The sequence below is a fragment of the Acipenser ruthenus genome, chromosome 16, assembly GCF_902713425.1.
Source record: "Acipenser ruthenus chromosome 16, fAciRut3.2 maternal haplotype, whole genome shotgun sequence".
Lineage (NCBI taxonomy): Eukaryota > Metazoa > Chordata > Actinopteri > Acipenseriformes > Acipenseridae > Acipenser > Acipenser ruthenus.
Window position 1 is genome coordinate 21,906,982 of NC_081204.1, and position 15,770 is coordinate 21,922,751.

General features: G+C 38.7%; 1 protein-coding gene across 2 annotated transcripts in view; it reads right to left on the reverse strand.

Annotated features, from left to right (window-relative positions):
- The window catches only part of LOC117411806 (short transient receptor potential channel 5), an 88,954-nt gene extending 73,437 nt beyond the window's left edge, over positions 1-15,517 (reverse strand). The window contains exon 1 of one of the 2 annotated variants that reach the window (XM_058989050.1): positions 15,015-15,517. The gene's annotated coding sequence lies outside the window, so the exon portion shown is untranslated. Of the gene's footprint in view, positions 1-4,190; positions 4,422-15,014 lie in introns of those variants that run through there. The other variant, XM_058989051.1, reaches the window with a different exon arrangement.
- Positions 15,518-15,770: the final 253 nt, after the last annotated feature.

The window sequence follows — 15,770 nt, forward strand, 5'->3', positions numbered from 1 at the left end:
ATATCGGAAAGCTTTTGGTTATCCAGAAACTGAAAAAGTCACATGACAGCAGTATTGCAGTGGTCTTCCAGGTCAAAGTCAGAGGGGAATGTTTGTTTTGTTTATACAACTCAAATCCAAAGCCTGTATCTCAAACGCTTTCTCAGATTGAAGGTGCAATGCCACAAAATGACTGCGCTCTAAACAAAAGAGTCATATGGACAATTCCTAATGGGTTCAAATGTTCCACAGAAAACACACACCGATGATGCGCAGGATACAATTAACCAGGGCTTAGTGCAAAATTGACATTTTAATTGCTCACCAGAACTTCCTCGCTGTCAAATCAATAATGGCATCTGCCCAGACAGCAATAAAAGGAACGCATTATAGCAGAGCTAACTTACAGATACTGCTAGAAGAAGCAGAAATGATCAAGTATTATTGTTTTGTAAAATTAACAACCGTGTAACATTTTCATCAGAGGATGAAATGGACTGAAATTGCACATAAAATGAGCACTGCTAGCGAAAGGAGGGCCATAAAATGGGAGCAAGCAAAAAAGTGGACAAACTAGAGCAGCTTGACACAAAAAAAACAGCAGCAATGAGACGTGACTGTGACAAAACAGGCAAAGGCCCCCCACCCTGGTACACTCTCAGTAGAAGAAGAGGGTCATTGAAATACTGGGGAGAAACCAAGTCAAAGATGTTGCGCACAGCCATGTTTCTCAAAGTGCAAGAAGGAAATGACTGTGATCCACATGCCGTATTTATAAGGCAGGTAAGCAGGTGTCAGTGGAATACGACAGGTAATACAATCAAGTAATTTGAGCAACTTTATATAGAAATGCAATTTCTCTCATATATTCTGCTCCTGACGTCGTTCTAGCGAATTGGTTTAGAAACAAGCCCCTAGGTCTCTCTCAAGCAGAGGCTGACAACTATGCTGAACAGTGACGAATTGTGTTTACTTTGTGATTTGGACTGCCCTCATGCCAGAGCGTACGTTAAAACCACCACATTCATTTCCGCTTGAACTGCATAAATGTGAAAAAGCATGCACAACATGTTTACAAAAAACAAATATTTAAAGATAGAAATGCGCGCAGTCAGTGTAGCCGAATTGGAAAACATTTACTGTCAGAGCATTGCTAAGTGCTGTCAAAACTGTCTTGCTAAATATCCTTCAAGGTGTAGTTCAGTGCCAGTATATTGATGCGCAGACTGATAAGAGCACTTTGTAGACTTGAGTAAAAAAAACTTTAACTGTTAAGACAGATTCATCACCTCGAAGTTTAGGATTGAGACATAATTTAAAAAATAAATAAAATACATGAACATAATTTAGATATTTCATTTAACATCATGCAATCAAAGAAACTACAAAATAATATTGCAAAAGTCTACCAGAAGCCATACAGTATTTCATATCACATTTTTCAAGTTTTTCGTTAACTTGGCCTATATGGAAAACTACAAAGCGGTGTGTAATTCAATATGAACGCTATTAAGCAGGTTTCATTCAACTTTATGAAGCAAAATTAGTTAATTCTACAGGGCGATGCATAACCTCAGCCTTCCAGAGTAATCAAGGGACTCAGGGTACACCAGGAGAACATGCCCCACACCAGGCGATGCCAGATCCAATCGGGTAGACAGATCCTAATAAAGTAGCCAGGCCGTGTATGTCCAGCAGGATTTGCACATGAGATCCATAACTTGCAGCTGCTCAGTTTTCTTTTACTGAAATACAACTTCCATGAAATGACTGTTTTTCATAACCAGGATCTCACACCAGAATAGCAAGGTTCAAGGTGCTCTGAAAGTCTTAAGAGGCTGATAAATGCAGGTTATTCAGTCCTCTAGTTCCCTTCTATGTTTTAACACTAGCACATTTGATTTTAGTAGCCCTCTGTGAAAGCTTTTTAAATTGTCACTCAGAAAACTAATTGAAGCTTCTAAGCCTTCAAGGAGTGCTAACCAAGGCTTTAAAATCCACCTTATTACCGCTTGTTAGCACTAGCAACGTTATCTCTGTCCTTGTGTTAAAGAAAACACAATGAACGAGGACCAGTGATCTTGTTAATCAATCGAATAAAAGGAAAGAAATGGAATATAGAACTTCTCTAAAGTTGTTGGAGCCAACAAAAGAATTATATAAAACGGAGCTGCTGTGCATTTCCATTTGCTATATACAGTAGGTCTCAAACACATGTTTTGTCACATACATGATTAGAGAAAAAAAGAACATTATTAAACATTAACTTTTTACTTGTCAGAGCTGCTTATAGTTTATCTGGACAGTGCCAGATATCTGAATGGAGCAATATTACTGAACTGTCTGTGTCTCGGTTTGCTGTTGTTGAAAGATACTGTCTGAGCTCCTGTTGAGCTGACAGCTTGTGATATACTGATTCGGCGGTTGCATTTTCAGGACTGGTTGCTTTCTTTGGTGCAAAGTATTGATTGGCTGGTTTGGTGGATAATAAAATAATTTTGGACCAAATGTATCTTGTTTGGTATTTGCTGTCCAATAGATGTGAACAGAGCTTTCATTAAAGCAAATAAAAATGAAAAAGCCGGCACTTGTGCGGATTGCTTTTAAATTTGATTCACAGTTGATGCCGTGACGTAGCAGTGGGAATACACCATCTGAAAGAAGCCTGCTAGAGCTGGAAGCTGATTGGCTGATGGTACTGAATTGTTTTCTAATAACTTATCAATACATGCACAGTAAAACACTTAGATATGGGGAATTACACCATTGAACCTCAACAATATTTTAGAAAACTAGGGACATTTTAAACATTTTTGGTATCACTATAGTCTCCAATCTGCTGGATGGCAAATGTACCTCAATTATGCCTCTTGAGAGCCAGCCTGTTCATCCCACATGCCAGCACCAGGAGGGGCTTGTGTGCAGCACTGCACACCCTCCATGATGAGGGTGATGTTGGCTGTCCAGACCCCAGTGAAAGCCACTGTTTGCAGCTTCACAGATGCTGGTGTCTATTGATCTGTGCTGTGCACATCTGTAAAGAATCTGCCATTAATCACAGAGGCTCTCCTTCAGTGTAATGATCAGAGCTCTGTTTAAACGTGCAGGAGAGCATAATTTTTTTTCTAAAACATACGGCGATTCGACTATTTAGCTCACAAGAACAAACCTTGTTCGGATTGATTTTGCTTGTTTCCATTCCTTTTCACATAAATGAAATGTACATTTATATTAGTTTACAAAACAGATTAAAACACTTGTGCAAATTGGAACAAAAACGCTTTTGCATGTCCCTGTGTATACCCTAAAGTAAAGAATTACTACATTACTCATTACAATTACACATTTTTAACCATATTGCAACTGACCCAGATGTAGAATCTCTGTAATGCATATCATACAGGGTGCTACACGATACCAGCTCACATCCACACTGTCAGAGCGGGAAACATCAGTTTCTATCTTACAGCACTCTATACGATATATTTTCATTATATAGAGTGAAATAGGAATAATTAAACAGTATACCCTCATAAAATGAATCACTGTATTTCTGCATTGTTATTTTTGCTCTTTTACCATGTTTGTACGATGCATTCACCATAGCTTTCCTTGATTTGCCATGTTTTTTAATATGCTTTTCCACAACTCACTATTCTTTACAGTGCTTGCCTGTGCTTTACTATGCTTTCACTGTGCTTTATTATACTTTGCTATGCTTTTACTATGGTACACTTTTATAAGGGTAGCTACTGTACATCATCATATTATGACATCATTACCACCTGATACAGATTTTCAGATGCAAAGAATTTTCAAATGGCTTCATCACATCTGTATTACAGAAATATCACTATAGATAGAGATATAAATGATGTCACATAAAAATGAGCTATACTATATTATAAAATAAAAATAGGGTGCTGTGTAAGATATAAGCTCTGAGCTCTCCTGTGTGAAGAAGGATAGGTGACAGTGAACTCTTTGATCAGCCCCCTTCCTCTGTATTGGGACAGTCCTGTGTGAAGCAGGCTAGGTGGCAGATGTTGGACTCCCTAATTAGACTGATGTGTTGGGGCTGGTGTTTGAAGTAATTGAGCCGGACCTCCTTGCGCTTCTGTTCAGCTAACATTTATACTCAAGTATGAGAACTCTTTAATATTTATGAATTCAGTGACTGCCAGGTTACTGTTCAAGAAAAAAGCAGATACCTTGTCTGTAGAGAACAGAATGGAGCCTGGTGATGGCAGATCAATGGACAGGTTCTTAGAATGGAGTCTGGTGAAGGGAGATCAAAGGACAGGTTCTTAGAATGGAGCCCGGTGATGGGAGATCAAATGACAGGTTCTTAGAATGGAGCCTGGTGATGGGAGATCAAATGACAGGTTCTTAGAATGGAGCCTGGTGATGGGAGATCAAAGGACAGGTTCTCAGGGATATCTTCTTATGGTTCCAACTTGACTGAAATCACTGTGAAAGATGGAAAACATCATCTTTGTATAACTTCCTTAACAATGTATAAGAACCAAGTTTGTAACTAACTTCTAACTTTTCTTCCATATCGGGGAATCAGTTCTCCTCCTTCTCTGAGCAAGGTGTAAACAGAGCATGGATTGTTGGTGGCTGTCATAGCCTTTTTCTGACTGATGGATCTACAGTACTGCAATAGAAACAGTGAATGTTAAGCGTATCTCTGGAGGAGAGACAACCCCAGTGCTACCCCCCTTTCCCAGAGCTACCCCACTTCCCTCAGGGTATAAGTTCACAGTATTCCAGTCAGCCAACAGTGCTTGTGCTAGCATCAGCATCCCTCCCCGCCCCCTTATATGCCTTTACAGCTGCCTCTAGCTTTATTTATGTGGGGTGCTTACAAATTGAAATGTCTATCAGGAGATTGACTCACTAGTCCCAGCTGGCAAGAAGCTGTATACTGTATACTGTATCAATATACTGATGTCATTTCAAGTGAATTCTATTGTCCATTGTATTTACACATTAGTTCATTTATCAAGTTCCACTAAATATTTGGGACATTTATCTTGATCTTTTCAAACCAAGTTTGTAACTCGGGAACTATACAAAAGTGTATCAGTAATGGTTATTCATAGAGCCCCGTGAATATTTTTTTATATATATAATTTTCTGTTTTATTTTTTATAAATGTAGTTTTATTTCGTTTTATCTGCTAATTAAAAAAAAACATTACAGATACACATTCATAACATAACTCAAATAGATGTATATAAATAAAAACATAGTATACATCATGTTTTACATATATACATATTTTTTATTAAACATTATCCACTTTTTAAAAAACATTTTGACATAAACAGACCTAGCACAGAAAAATAATTTAGTTACCATAATTTCTCATTAGCAGCAGTAACAGTAACATACGTGAAGTCTTGCAATCCCATTGCACTGAAGCAGGGCTCCAGTATACAAGCTTGGGGTTTCTCAGTATTTAAACACTAAGCAAAGCAGATTTATTCATTAAAATTCATTCAAAACCAAAACAGCATTTGCTCCAGTGCAAAGTTCGCACCACTTGAAGTAAAACAAAGAATTAGTATACTAATACAAAATACAAGCAAACAAGCCATATTTTCCCCAAAAGGAATACAGAGCTAATGCTTAACGACAGTATCTTTAGACTCCATTCAAGCCAACAGTTGCAAAATCTGCACAGCATTATTTTGTCACTGTCAGCTGCATACATCCCCTCATGCTCAAATTCTATGCAGCTTTGTTTAATTGTTATGCAGTTTAGGCATTTTAGAAACAAACATCTATTCTCTTCCATCACAATTTTAATTCCCAAAGCTGGACTTGCTCCAAATTATACATTTACACAAGTGCTAGACAGAGCTTCCGTTTCCCTTCAAGCCCCATTTATGGAAACGGCTGAGCCTTGAAACCTCCCAATTTAAAAATGTCATTCTGTGTTTGCGTCATAATGATTTTCCATTTTATTTAGTTCAATATGTTGCATTTAGTTTTATTTAATGTTATTTTGTATTTGGGAAAACCACAGGGTTATAGTTATTCAGTTCCACTCCTATTGTGAGAAAGTTGGTCTTCTGTGACTACGACCTGGAGGTCAGGCGTTAAAGTGGAAAGTATCATTTTCGTATACTGCATCTCACTATGACTGGCAATAATGATGGTCTGGTTATTGAATTGTTGTTAGTGACTGCTGCTAACAGTAGAGTAGGTCAATCTCTAAACAGTTACAATGCCCAAATACCATATTTAGATAATTATCAGCAATGAACCTGCGTCACGGTACTGACTGTCACACAATACGAGATGGCCAAGTTGTTGTCATAACTAAGACACAACAGAATACACAGTATTTACACTGGAAAAGCCAACAGTATTTGAGAGTCTGTGGCACACAATTGAGTTTGCAACAAATGGAGCATTGTTCACATTATCCCAACAAGACCTAGATATTTGAATCATGGTTAAACCTATTAACATGGTCAGCCCTGATTTCTCCATGGTTAACAAGCTTCAGACCATGCTTGATATATGGCAGCACAACCCGGTATTAGGTACAGGTCCTAATAAAGGGGCCTGACAGTGTATTTTGTATGTAATGGTTTGCTCTTTATGAGCTCCCAGTCTCACTATGAAGCAACAGTCACCTCAAGACACACCTCTTCAGATAACACCTGTAAACCTCAACTCTTCCCTTCTGGACAATATAGCACTCTGCCTTTAATGCACTTTAACTTGCACTTATCTGCTCCCTATTTTACTGTATTTAATCCTACACTTAACCCAATCTGTAGTATCTTGTATTTCAGTTGCACTCGTATCTAACCCTGATGTAACTATCAACACTGTTATCTGCTCTTGAACTGCCCTGATATCAAATCGTACTGTATTTTGTGTTTGCTCTTAATTGTACTGTAATTCTTGATATGTATGTTTTGTATACAACTGGGTAAGGGCATCTGCTAAGAAATAAATAATAATAATAATAATAATAATAATAATAATAATAATAATAATAATAATAATAATAACAGTCAGAGTGCATGTGCAGTGTGTCTCGATGGAGTTTATAAGAACTCTAAAAAGTCTTGGTTGCCTCCAGAAGATGACATTAATGATGTACACCTACAAAGCACAACAAATCCTGTTTCAACACATTACTGTATTGCTTATTTTGTACAGGACACAGCCGTGTTCAACTGACGCACCTGCGGTACATTGCATGATCTCCTTTGTTCACAGCACCCTTCCCCAACGTGTAATGATTCTGGGAGCCTTCAAATCAATCGGTGATGTGTGAGGTCAACGTCCAGTGCACAGAACTGCAATTCCCATTGCACAAGGTGTTGTGAGCACAAATGAGATCACCCTAGAAGGGTCAAGCAGCACGAATGTAGGTTCTGAATCATAACAGATATAGATATAGATATAGATATTGTAAGATAGCGGGTTGTGAGAGACAGCAGGGAGGGGGTTAAAACCTCCCTGCAAAAGAAACATGTGAGAATGCACTTTTTGGTTTATTGTTTAAATTTAATTGTTTAATTGTTTTATTAATGATCATCCGCACCTGGGCGTTATTGGGGAATTAGACCCAGGTGTGGGGTTTAAAAGGAGAGCAGGCAGTCTGCTCGAGGCTGCTGAGGAGAAGGAGGCAGAAAGGGGTGCTCTGCTTCCTGGCAGTCGTGAGGTAAAGTGCTGTTTCAAACCAGTGTATTTTTGTGAGGACGGGGAAACAGCGTAGCTGTCCCGTGTTAGTCAGGGAGTTCCTGTGTGTTAGTCAGTGCTCGTACAGAGCTAGGTGTTTGTTTTGTATTTTGTTTATTTTTTGTTTATTAAACATAGCGCATCAGCGCTTAAAAATCCATTTCTGTCGTGTTGGGTCTATTTTTAAAGGGGCAACGAACCCGAGAGTGGTGCAATTTTTTTACAATATATAGAGATAGATAGATAACATTGTAATTCATTTTTCTTGGGGGAAAATGTCCGATTTTGGTCTCAATTATAAATGTACAGGTAAGTAAACAAATGACATATCTGAAATGTGTGTTTGTCTTTTCTTGTTCTAGGTATTGGCATGTTCTGTCTGCTGAGCTGCAGGTACCTGTCACGCTGTGCCACTGCGCTCTCGTGCTGCACAGTAACGCTGTGACAGAAGCCCGGAAGGCTCCACAGAGAAGTCCAGGCCAAGTTTCTTCTTTTGCTCTTACATTGTGGAAAACGGACTTGTCTAATTGAATTTAATTCTCATGAATTCAGCCTGAATAAGATTAATAAAAGATTTCACTGCCACTATGTGTGGATCTGATGCTTTTCATAGGGACATTGTACACTGTGAGGGCGAACCGCTACTGTCACCTCTCACAGTCGCAGGGGCTACGAAACACAAGTGAAGCTGATTCGTTTAGTCTGGCTGTTTGGGGTACTCATTGCATTCTGCATACATTTAGAATTGATATCTGCATGAGACTTCCCATTAATGAAGCAGGTCCTCAAACCTTGGGTGTCTGATATCACTGTTTCAGATTTCTGCTGCAGTGCTGGTTAAAACTATAGAGGCAAGAGCCATTTGTAAAAAGGATAGAAACACATCACAAAGCTATAAAATGTGTCTGAACATATTCTGGTAACACTTTACATTAACCCTAACTCTAAACCTAACCCTAAACCTAGCCCTTTTCTGATACATATATCGTGCAAAAAAAACGTTAAGTACAGTGTAACTATGCATAATAACATTGCATATGTGTAAGTACACATGTATTTACTATGTAGCTCCTATGTAAATACATAGTAATTAGAGATATTTAATGTAAAGTGTTGCCCATATTCTTTGTGCATATTTTATTTGAGAGATATAGTTGCTATATAATTGATATAGCCTCAATATAATACAGTATATATGGGAAAGCAAGACCCCAGTTGAAAAGCGTTGAAGGAATATCCACCTTTGTGTTTGTCTCCTTGGAACCATGCATTTCAGCAGCAAGTTAATACCCATTATTTGAAAGTAGAATTTCATTATGAAAACAAAAATCTCCTCACACAGTATCTAGTATCTAAAGATATCTTGCTAATTTTCTTTATGAAACAGTGCTATGATAAAAAAAAATCATAGTTGTGTTTATGAAAGAAAGGGCACAACATCTTCCCCTATCAACTCTGCAAGCTAAAGTCACCTCCGTCCTGACCCGAACACCCCCTGTCTGCCATTCAGTCCTCCAAAGGCTGACGGCTGTGCTAATTGTATTGTGGTTTTGTGACATGCACTAATGTCCACTGGGAGCCTGAAGCTTAAACCACCCAAACACTGCTTTCCATTTTTACCTTGTTTGGGAGAACAAAAGGCTGGTCACTTTGTGCTGGGGTCAAGGCGAGGTCATCATGAATCCGGTAGTGAAACTATTGGCCCAAAAGGCCCGTAAAGAAGGACCAGATCTGACACAGCACCCTCTTTCCGATCTCACAAACGACACTCATGACACAAACACAATATTACAGACAGTCTTAGCCTGAGAAAAAAAACAACACTGAGGGAACGGTATGTTCGCTAGCTCAAATAAGTGAATTATGGAAGCTGGAAATGGTTTAATTGAGTTTAGCATTGCTGCTTCCTTATGTTTCTAAGTACAGCAGTGATACGGAGGTATACCCACTGTATTGCCCTGTGACAAGGATGACAGAGGTTTGAGACTCAGAGACAGTTTAAACGTTCAAAATAAAGCTTTTTAATAAACAAAAATACAAAATAAATCGGCACAAGGGCCAAACAAAAAGGTTTTAAACACAAAATAATAAACACAAAACAAAACTTACAAATAAAGCTTCCAGGCTGGGCGTTGCCTTCACTGGTTTGCAAAACTAACAACACAGCACACACAAAAACACTCTACTCCTTCTAGAACTCTCTCTCTAGCCAGGGCCTCTCCCCTGGCTTTTATCCCCTGTGGCTGGAGCCCAATTAATCAATAATTGCTGATTATTCAATTAGGGCTCCAGCCACATTCTCACATTTTTTCCTGGCAGGAATTTAACCCCCTCCCTGCCAGTCCCAACCACGTTCATAAAGACGGGGCAGTCCCCTGTCACATGCCCTTTTACAGGGTGTTCCATAAGCCAGGCACCATAGGCATTATCATATATTACGATTAGAATGTTCAGTAACACTTTACATTGTGTCTCTAATTACTGTGTATTTACATAGCAGTTACTTAGTAAATACATGTGCATGTACACAGAATTATGATGTTATTATGCTGCACTTAAATGTATACATGTTTTTGCATGATATAACCCTAATCCTAACACTATCCCTAAATCTAAACCTAACCCCCTCCAACCCCAACACTTTTCTGATAAAATTACTTACATATATCATGCAAAAAGATCTACACGTTAGGGACATTGTAACTATGCATACTAACATTGTAATTATATGTAAGTGCACATGTATTTACTAACTACTATGTAATTAAATACGCTTAATGTAAAGTGTTGCCGCATGTGCTCTGTTAAACTGAGCTGCCCATTGAATATCTGCACCACATATACAAATGATCTAAATTTCTTTAGGACATTTCACAACTGCAAGAAATAGACCATTAGGAACAATAATATTGGTAATAATATAACATACACTATAAATACACACTCCCAGGGTAACAAGTTGTCGGATCCATTTCCAAAAGTTGCCCCCTGGTAACAATTGCCTTCTTCTCTGGTCCATTATGACACAGTCATGTATTAACATGTGGGGACACAATCAGCCAGACCGTACTGCGGGTGAGACGGGCTGCGTTACTGATCACTTACTCTGAGAGAGAAAATCTAACAAGCAGGAGAGCAGACAACAGAACAAAGAAAACAAGAGAGACACCAAATCAATAGCAATGGTGTGCAAGCTGAAAGCAGAAGAATACAGCCAGCAAGGGCAGCATGCCACAAGCTTTCTGAAACAGCCTGTGAGACGGAGGACGGCATTCGACACAGACATCTTCATACAACTGTTTGATACTCAGCCTGAAACAGACGTCTCCGGCCCAGAACCCAATCCCTGCAAAGAACACCTACTAAAACAACAGCACCTAAACACTCTACTTGTAATATCCTTTTACAAGGATTGCAGAACTCTCACCTGCTGTGCAGGCAATAGGATGGAGGCTGGTCACGAATCGGAGAAACACATACTGCAAACGAGTGGCTTAACCACTGTGCACTAGGCTCATCTGCAGGTGCGGTTTTAGAGCTTTTAACATCACCTGAACGACGGGTATGAATCTGTAAGGTCAGCATCACAACTGCCTGTCACATGCACATCCCTTCACTATGTGGGTCTCATATGTGCATTTCTGAAAGCAAAGATGCATTTTTTCATTTTAAAGAATTTAAAAAATGGATGTACCATACTACAGTATGTTATAGAAATATTCCATGGGGGGAGTCATGACATCACATCACCAGCAGACTTGCAGTAATACAGATGGAGTGGAAGCAGTGCATCGCAGCATAGCTTTTGTAGAGAGTACTGTACTGTAAATATTGCAATGTGAAGCTCAGATTATGTCAGGTTATGAAAATGTCAATCATTTAAACCCAGTATCTCACAAACAAAAGAGTAAATGGGGTTGTCACACAGGTAATCTTTCACTTCCAGGTCAAGGTCAGATATAATAATATGACTAGACTTCAGCACATTTCATTCATCCCAGGGTCATCCAGTCATCTTTTCACAGTCCAGCTACTATGAAAAAGAAACATGTCTGTATATTTTTGTAATATATTAGCAATGGTCTCAGAAGGATTGGGGTATCTGAGACATGGCATTCATAGTCGTAAAGACACCTCAGATACTTGTCACTAGGTACTGGTATCGTAGTCTTACTGTAGCTGCATCCTGTCAAACCCCCATCTTCTGTCCTGGAATATCTCACGTTGCGGATGAGCAGCCCTCATTGAAAGCACGGCTCATTGAAAGCAATCCTGAACGACAGCACAGCTCACCAGGAGGAACATTGAGAACCTTCCATCTGGTGCTGAGACTATTGAGGGACTATCATCGATGACATGCTGTCATTTCAATCCCAGGGTAGTACATGTAATTCTAAGCAGATCTCAATGCACCACTGAAGACCTACATACAAGGGCAAACCTGCATAAATAGCATGATTTAAAAAATCTAAAAAAAAATTCCCAGCAGTTTATTAGGGTCTATACTTCTAGCAACTTTACACATGCATAAGCATGGGGAATGGTGAAATGCAGAATAGAAATCCAAGGAGGTTATGACGAGGTTGTATTATGCATTGGGGAGACTGCACTTAGAAAGCTGTGTTGAATTCTGCATCTCGCAATACAAAAAGGACATTGTGACCAGCAAATGAATTTCAAAGAGGAAACTGATACATCTATTTTAATTCTTAAAAGAAGTTGAGAAAGTTAGCCCAAGCCAATACTTTAAACTCATCACAGAAGCCAAGACCAGAGGAGCAGCTGAGAATGAAGTGGAGATAGACTTAGAACATGGGATAGGAGATATTTCTTCACACAGAGAGTGGTGTGGGTATGGAATCACTTACCTAGCCATGGTGATGCTGAATCACTGGGATAAATGAACCGCATGACTTTCTCTCGGAAATGTTCTTTATGCTCTTATGAATGATGGCAAACGGTAATATGCATTTACTGAACCAAATGTGAAATAAACATGCCAACAAAAGCTACGTAACAACTATGACAACACTGAGTCACACTTTAGGAATTTATAACTGGTTATGTATAATCTATAAATATGTTATGTAAATATGCTATTAACAGATAGAAATAAGATTCGAAATAATAACACCAAATGCCATTTGAAATTCTGTTTTGCTACATGTTATATATTATTTCATGAAGCTATCTATATATCTCTATATTATAATGGATACCAAAACTGAAGTGTTACCAATGGTTTCATCTCACTCCTGCTGCATGTCTTATAGCTATGGAGCTCACCGCAGCAATATTAAGTACTTACAGTACCTGTATTGCAGTCTGGCTCATTGTGGCTGTATTACTTCATTGTAACCAAGTGCAGTAGCTACTCTGTTCAACACAATTTCAATACACAGGGTTTCTGGTGTCAGGTCCTATCTGATACACACAGATACAACCCTGGGAAAAAGAAGAAATTATCCTATGAAAAATGGAAAGAAAGACCACTGGAGAGTACTAGTTATTTGTTTCACTTGAACCCATTGGCAGCACAGTTTACTGTGTTTGTTGCATTTGATTCCCACCTGTGCTGTCATCTGATTTGGGCAGTTCTCAGCATGCTTCAACACATCAAATCTACTGAACAGTACTCTTGTGCAATATCAAAAAGAATGCATCCATTTATTTTCTAAAGAAAAACAAAGAAAAAAAATTAACTGCATCACATTGCAGTCATACTTCATACACATTGCATGGGGGGCAGCAGCTGTAGTGAGGGATTGTATTGCAAGCATCTCACTATTCATAAGGCGGTATATCTTAAACAACCTTGTAAGGGGATCTGAGGTTGGGGAGATCCAAGTTTCAAAATCCCAGCTCAGTTAAACTCTCAGGGATTCTGTGGTACATAAAGAAGATGGTTGGCATTTTATTGGTGCTTGTTCATAAACTGTGCCTCTTCTCTCACTCTAGTCCTAATCCTTTGCCAGTGTCTAAAGTCCATACGCTCTATTGTGGACATCACACTATGCAAATTGTAACGGCAATACATTGGTGGACCATGACATTAAAAGTTTTTGACAATGCTTAAATAAAAATAAAAACACATTAAATGCGTATATTTCCATGGTTTTGTTTTGTATTCCAAATTTGGTAACTGGCAAACAATAGCTGATGGATTTATATAGTTTATAGTTATACAGGCAAAATTCATCAGCAGTTTGTAAACACCAATGTCATTACCTATCGGCAAGCATCATTTAGGACAAAACCTGACTTGTCTCCCTTAGGCACACAAGGCAGCAAATCAGGATTTAAGAATTAAGGTCAGTTAATTTGATTCAGTTTAAACCCTCACACTTCAGACCGTAACTATTTCATATCCTATCTTAAAGCTACGCGTTCGTCCGCCGGTCCGCCTGCGGACCAAAATGTAAAAATGCGAAGTTAATCCTTTCACATGAAAGCACTTTTGCGGACCTCAGTTTTAATGAAAGCACCCGCCTATCAGAAAGGATGGTTCACTAAAAGTCAAACACGGAGCTGTAAAGATGTCTTGGTTTGTCAAGTAATACAGACAATGCAGGTGATCCAGCAGGAGAAGGACCTCGCGCTCCAAAGAAGCACGCAGATTTTGTGAAAAGTGTCTGAAGAATGCTGGCTGGCTGGCTGGCAGTGAACAGCGAACTGAAAATGTGGGTCTACTTAATACAAAAAGATAACAAAGTGTTTGGGGTCTTAAAATCTTAATATGCAGGTGCGTACCCCTGCTGTGAATTTGTATTTGCAATAAACACTGATACGTGTGAATTTACTTATTAATATATTTTGAGCATATGGTGCATCAGGTTCTTTAAAAAAAAAAAAAAAAAAAAATTTTTTGATGAATCTCATTCTCATCAAGATCAAGATTCGCTCAAGTCTCACTAAGACGGCTTTCTACATCAGAGGATCTCTTTTCAGGAGAGACTTTTCGATGGAAATTTGCCTAAATGTATACCCCCCAAAAAATGTGTGGTTTACTTATACATGTTGCGCAATCTATAAATCATATACAAACGGGGGGTAGGTAGTTTTTAGTGTGATTCAAAGTAAATTATCATTGTTTAATCAGCTCCCCTATAAAAAAAATAATATATGCAACTTTTTTTCCTCTATCATGGCGAAAATTGCATTTTATTCCTCACACACTCCAAAATTACACTTGGCTTCAATACTACCAAATTAAATTCATTTTCAGCACAAAATGGTAAAATATTGACAACAATTGCCGCATAAATGTTAGTTTTGTTTGAACTAAAATGGCAATAAATGAATAATAAAACACACAAGCATACCTGGTTGTTTACATGCTTTTCTCTGTCCTTATTTGGAACACAGCTTGTATGTAAATTGTATTATTGCATTGGAAAAAAGAAAAACTGCTGCAGATCCAAATGCCCTTGGTTAGAGTCCAGTCCCTTCACATCTTTTTTGAATCCCTGGCAGAAAATCATCCAGTCTTCAGCGTAGACCAGAAAGAGATGACTAGAAACAGAAAGACCATCTTTTCCAACAGACCTGATGATTCAAGGAAGAACAGCACTTTCCCCCGAAAAAAACAGCAAATAAAGACACAGCTTCAAAAGAAAATCGTTTTGTTTCTTTTTGTTTTCCTCTAGCTAAGATTCTCCCTCCAAAAAGAGATTTACATCAGATGTAAATATTTAGAAAACAATCGCTCCCTCGTTTCCCTCCCTCTTATTTGGTTGGTTTCCGAAGCCTTGCTGTCGGTCCAGCCAGCAAGCTGCAGTTGTCATGGTTTTTGATGGAGCAGTTCGTTAGCCGTGTGGCAGGCTCGTCCGTTTCAGACCCTCCTCAGTGAGTCGGGGCTCCTGCCACGTGCATCTCCGTTCTGCTGGGGGGGTTCAGTGTCCTTTCCCTTCTCAAATCACTGTACCATGCATGCAATTATTCAATACCCCTGTTTCTTCTCTGTCTCGCTGTCATTTTTTATTCCTTTTTCTTCTTTTTTGTTTAATTCACCCTCTTGTTTTTTCAAGTGACACACACTGTTTTGTCTAATTGCATCTGTTAATATTTTTCCCTTTATT